The sequence below is a fragment of the Electrophorus electricus genome, chromosome 2 (assembly GCF_013358815.1).
Source record: "Electrophorus electricus isolate fEleEle1 chromosome 2, fEleEle1.pri, whole genome shotgun sequence".
Classification (NCBI taxonomy): domain Eukaryota; kingdom Metazoa; phylum Chordata; class Actinopteri; order Gymnotiformes; family Gymnotidae; genus Electrophorus; species Electrophorus electricus.
In genome coordinates, this window is record NC_049536.1 from 16,535,640 (window position 1) to 16,541,765 (window position 6,126).

Sequence of the window (6,126 nt, forward strand, 5' to 3'; positions counted from 1 at the left end):
CGTAAGTTAGAGGTAAAAAACTGAAAATAGCCTTGATCCAGTGAGCTTCCTCCACCTTGCCCAGGACCTTTCACAATTACAGGGATTTGTTGTTCGGTAGCACTGCAATAAGTTCACATTCAATCTAGTGGCACATCACCCTGCAGGCCATTAGTGTATGTTATACAAACCCCAAACCTACATGGTGGACAGGAAAAGGTAGGAGTACTGCTAGCTCTGACCACGAAAAACTAACATGTTAAAAGAACCAGACAGTGCTGAGTTGACGTGGAAACTGGAAACCGATTAAGTTACACTTATCAGCATTAGGCTGATAAATCAGCGCTAATTTCCCATATGCTGTGAATCTGCACGTAGGTGTTAGCCATGAACAGCATAGCAATTGCTTAAAGGTCCACAGTCGCCACTCTCCAGTGCCACAGCAAACTTGAACACTGGGATGGGACTTTTGCTCAGAATGCTCTTGTATGTAGGTAGTGGTTGATGATCCAAAGGACTGTAGAGGGGCAACATGTAAAAGCATCTCCACCACTAATGCAAAGTCAAAACACAGCATGAACACAAAAGCCTGTGGGATTGAACTGAGAAGCACAACATGATATTTGCATTTGAGCTCCAGTTCTAAATACACATCTTACAATAACATGCCATATAAGAGAATTAAACACAGAAAATGCAGCATCATCCTAAGGGTACAAAGTGTCTCAATGTGCTATTTTCCAGCTCAGCATGCAACCTTTATGCCCCTGGTAGCAAGCTCAGTAGGTTACGAATCTTTGCAGATCAGACTGGTGCTGTCATTTAGTGGGGTCACAACAAATAGTAGCTGTTAATCAATTTGGCTTAAACAACAGTATCACTGATGAAAGGCAAAATATGAAATATGAAATGGTAAAAAAGAGCTGAGCATAATTAGTCAATTTTTAATTAAAGACAACTTTAAAATGAACAGGTTAGTACAGAAACACACAAATTACACCTGAAATAAAGCTTGATCTACTCAACAGTTTAGTGTATATGGGACAAACCTGCTGAGTTCCTAGTCTGTGATCAGATAGACTTAAGTGCCATTTATGTAGCCGGAGTGGTAATGACATTCAAAATATCATAATCTACAGGTAGTCACACATTACCTCTTTGTTGGTGGTCTCGGCACTTTCAAGAGATGTCAACCGATTGATGTTGTCATCAGTCAAGGACAGGAGGTTTGATTAACATGGATGCAATTTTGAATATTCTGCATGACAAACATAACATTTTGATGTTATTTTAATAAATATTGCATAATACTTTTAATACAGAGATGTGCTATAGCAATCCCTAAAGACGAAACTTTCAGTACAAGTTGTTCATGAGTGAATTACTGTGGATGTCACTAGATACTTTTTTGGGTTCCTATTGCAGAAGCTCAAGCTGAAACTGCAGATCATACAGTAATGTGTGAATAATGAAAGACTGAACTTTTGGCTGGTTTTAACTTCATGGTCAGTGTCCACCAATCCCATCACCTTCACCTGCTACTTTTTATTTCCTTCCTTGAGCATTTATTTTCTTCCTCTGATATTCCTATACCCTTTGATGTTACATGATAAATGACACAAAAAGTTACTCAGATCATTTAATGATATACCACTATACTTTTCAGTTCACATGCATCTATCTTTTCATCAAAGAATATTTGTTATTTTTACCCTCATGCAAAAGCTCCTTTGGTGATGAATTATGAAATGTGATAATTTTATCAAATCTAGCTGTATTTAATTAAATAACAGTTTATTGTATCAAATCAAATTACTATTTATAACACAAATTTCAGTTCAAATGCATTTTTATTTTTAATTCACATTTGCTGTTTCTACACCTCATAAATATCAGTCTCAAATCATTCTTATCTATATGGAAAGGGGAAAATTTTTGCTCTTGTACACATTTAAACTACTCAATGTCACACACTTGCATAACTCATAAACTCATTAATATGCATGAGATTAAAATATCATATAACAATTATTACAATACATTTCTCCAACCTATCTTAACTAAAATAATTATTCATTCTATTGTAATTCCTAGTAATATTACTGGTGTGAAGTAAAACATATCTAGAAGAGCATTCTGATTAGTTATTATTCTATGTATTCAAACCAGAATTCTTAATATCTACAAATATAATTTAGAGATCTTACAAATAAATTAGAAATGCCTTGAATTAATATTTCTAAAAATCAGAATTTATCTACATATAGGTGGACCTGGTCACAATTACAGTGTGGATATATGAAATTATAATCTTTATTTGTAAAACTGTGGTTTTTTATTTAAATGTTTTTAATTTGAATTTTTACTAGCAAAATGTAATTGTAGATATGATTTTCTGTGTAAATTTATGAAAACACTAAACTGGCATTTATAACACACTTACCACGATTGTAGAACTGCATAATAGCTATAAATACATTTTTTGCATATTAACTGGGTGGATCCTACAGGATGAGGTACAGTATCACATTTTTTTTACCAACACTTTGCTGCTACTTCACCTAGTGTCTTTGCTATCCAGTCTTGATAAATTGAGATTACATCTTTCAAGATTCTTATAAGCATGGGATGAAAAACATACATGAAGAATGTTTGCCAGTATACAAAGGGAATATGACATGTTCATGTGAAATTCTGCAATAAGAGGTTTTTCTATGATTTGTTTGACCTTAATTTGTTAATTCTTCTAAGAGGTTATATTTCAGCTACATCCAAAATGAAAATGAAGAGCGCAGTCACATTTGTGCTCCAAGGTGTAATCACATTTTGTTAGTTTAAATTCTTGTGAAAAATTGCTTTAGAATGTAATTTAGCACCATTTTAAGTAAATTTGATCATACTAGTCATGAAATTGAACAGTTGCTGTAGTTTCTGCTGTATCAAAGTTCGTTCAGAATGAACCTGCATTGTGAACCTGCCACAGCATTATGAATATTAAAATACAGTAAGCTTATACAATACTAAAGTGATGGTGTTTGATGTATATTTGATCTTTGGTGCCATTAGACATACCTAACTTATAGATACATCATACTGATAAGACTGTAGCTCATCTTTTTTCATGCAAAGCTTGCGTAAACCCTCCTCTATACCCTCATCACTGGTCCATTTCTGACCAGTAGTTTCTCTTGTCTGGAAATGTTTTGGTGGTACACGATTCTCAGCCCAAGAGTGACACTAAGGTATGTAAAATTCTCAGCAACTCCTCTGCACCCGATACATTCATACCAGCATGCATATATATATATATATATATATATATATATATAATATGCAGTTATATATATATATATATATATATATAATATGCAGTTATATGTATTTACATTATATGCCATGCCATAAGTGTAAATTGATAAACTAGTTAATATTAACAAAAGCAAATATAGTAAGTTTTTAAACTTTTAATACACACCTGTTGATAAAGGTTTGATTTGTCCATGTTCTCTAATCATGATCTTTCCACCTCAAATGTCTTGTTTTGATTACTATAGATTGCAGTGGGCATTTTATAGCACATAGATCAGTTGATCAATAAATATTACATGTGAACACCTTCTCCTAAAGGCCAACATCCTGCAAAAATGCTAAGAGTCAGAAGCAAAAGAGACTGCAGAAAAAGATGAGATTCCAGAAGAAAAAACTGCATTAGCAGAATTTGCAAAAAGAAACAAAAAATACTTCACACAATTTCTGCCAAAATGTCATACTTAAACTTGCGTTGATTTTGTAGATTTTTTTGCTGTTATGGTCTTTTCCTTTCAGATAGGTCAGCATGTATTGTGTTTTCCAACTATGTAACGTGGGGTGGACGCAGGATGCAGACTCCAACGTCTGGGATGTACATTTATTAACATGCTACACTAACGGCACTCAAGATTCACATACGATTAACATTAAATACGGACGATAAACACGTATACATCTAATAACGAAGATTGACAATAACACACCTCATTAACACGTTACGTCAACAATGACCACCTACACTGCACACCCTGACTTGGGTTTAAATACACAGACAAACGAGGTGCAGGTGTGTGCAGGCGTGGCCACAAACGAAGGTCCTCCCACTGCATGTAGCACGTAGCTCATTATTTTATTATTTGCATCCTTTGTTGCATTTTACATTTTGCCACACTCTCGCCTTTGCTAGGTTTAGCTGAAGATGTTAAAAACTTTTTAAATCTTTTTTTCTTTCTTTCTTTTTTTTTTTTTTTTTTTTTTTTTAAATGTTCTTCTAATGTACCTGCCAAATACTTACCACCTGTAACCACAAAAAAGCCTGGGGACTTTTGACATTTTCTTTTTTCTACAGAATAATTATAACCATTTAAATTGATGAAATTAGAAAAACAATTTCAAACATCATTAAGAAAATATTTGCATTTTTAATAATAGGATGCTCAAATACTGCAGTTTCAAAACCTCTGAAGGTGCATCACAGCACTGTCAAATGTGCCTTAACACTCAACAAAGCCTGGAAACATTTGAATTGAGTTTATAGTGTTTTGAGAAGCTTTCCTCTTTTGTTTATTTTACTGTACATACTGTATTTACTTTGAAACCTGTTGGAAGGGGTACACCTATTGGTGGTTTTGCTGATTTGTATTCTACAGTAAAAATAATGAACTTGTTATTACTCAGCATAAAACAACAGAAATATCAGATGTTATGCTGCTGAAGATGACAGACAGTTGATAATAACTGATGCTGAAGAGATCCGATTGAAAAATCATCTTTAAGTATATGGAACAGTAAATTAAGACCATTTAAGATTAACAGAAAATTAAGATTAACAGAATCCAAGATAACTTGGGGGGCAGTGAAACTCAGTGGTTAAGATAGTCAACTAGTAATCAGAGAGTTGCTTTCAAGCCCCACTACTGTCAAAGTTGCCACTGTTAGCTAACCCTCAATTGCTCAAATTGTATTCAGTAATAATTGTAAATTGCTTTGGATATGTGCATTCCTAAAACAGAGAGATGGGAGCTAAAAAGTGTGCCCTTTTACCAATGGGAAAGGGTTTGTGGTGCAGTAAGATCCACATAACCCAAATCCAGTGGCCATCTGGTCAGTCTGGATAGCAGGAACAGGAAGACAGCTCTGTGGGGAGGGACACCTTTTACAGAGTGCATGACAAGGAAAGCTAGAGAAAACCTCAGCCTGAGTATCACAGCTTTGACTGTACAGCACCTTGACAAATGCTGCAGCACCATACTGAGGAAATTTCAACAGCTGTGATTGGACAGGAGATTGCCAGAGGAAGCTGTCTTGTATAAATACCCTGGACAGAGGCAAGCAGTTTACATTTGTGAGAGATCATAAAAAGTCATAGGGAGAAGCTAGATTTAGCAGGTCATACAAGAGTAGTAGATCAGGTACAAGACAGGTACATCTGCAGGTTTTTTCCTGAGATATAGTATATTTAACTGGAGTTTGTCATTTCTAAAAATGTCAGTTATTCCTAACTTCATTCATGAAAAATAATACTTCTTGCAATCTGAATAAGAAGCAGACAGGTGTGTAATTCCATAGTCACAGGTACAATTGAAAAATTGTACTGAAGGATCACTGGTGAGAGTCCAAAGGGTCACTGGTGAGACAATCATAATGAATTGTCTACAGTTGTAAGAATTCCATACAATGTCTTTATACAATACTTGATTATTATTTATTGCTGTTATAAATGTAATGTAAACAATACAAAGAAACCCACTTTATAAACATATGATGAATTAGTCACATTAGTTGGATTTTTGTGGTACTTTTGCATTTAGTACAATAATATTCACCATTGGAATGCTGTGTTCATATAAAATGTTTGTGTATACTTAAACACTAAATGGAGCATACACTTATGACAATGGAACGCAGGCATGTTCATGTATGAACCGAGATCGAAGCTCTTTGACAGATTTCTAAGAATGTGTGCAGCTGAAAAAGTGGATGATTGAGCTCTGGGTGGATGATTGATCTTATTGATCAGCCCATCACCTATTAGTGTTGCACCTAGAAACCTTGCACCTACAGTTTGGTACTGAAAAAAACAAATAAACATTAAACCTTTTAATTTTATTATTATTG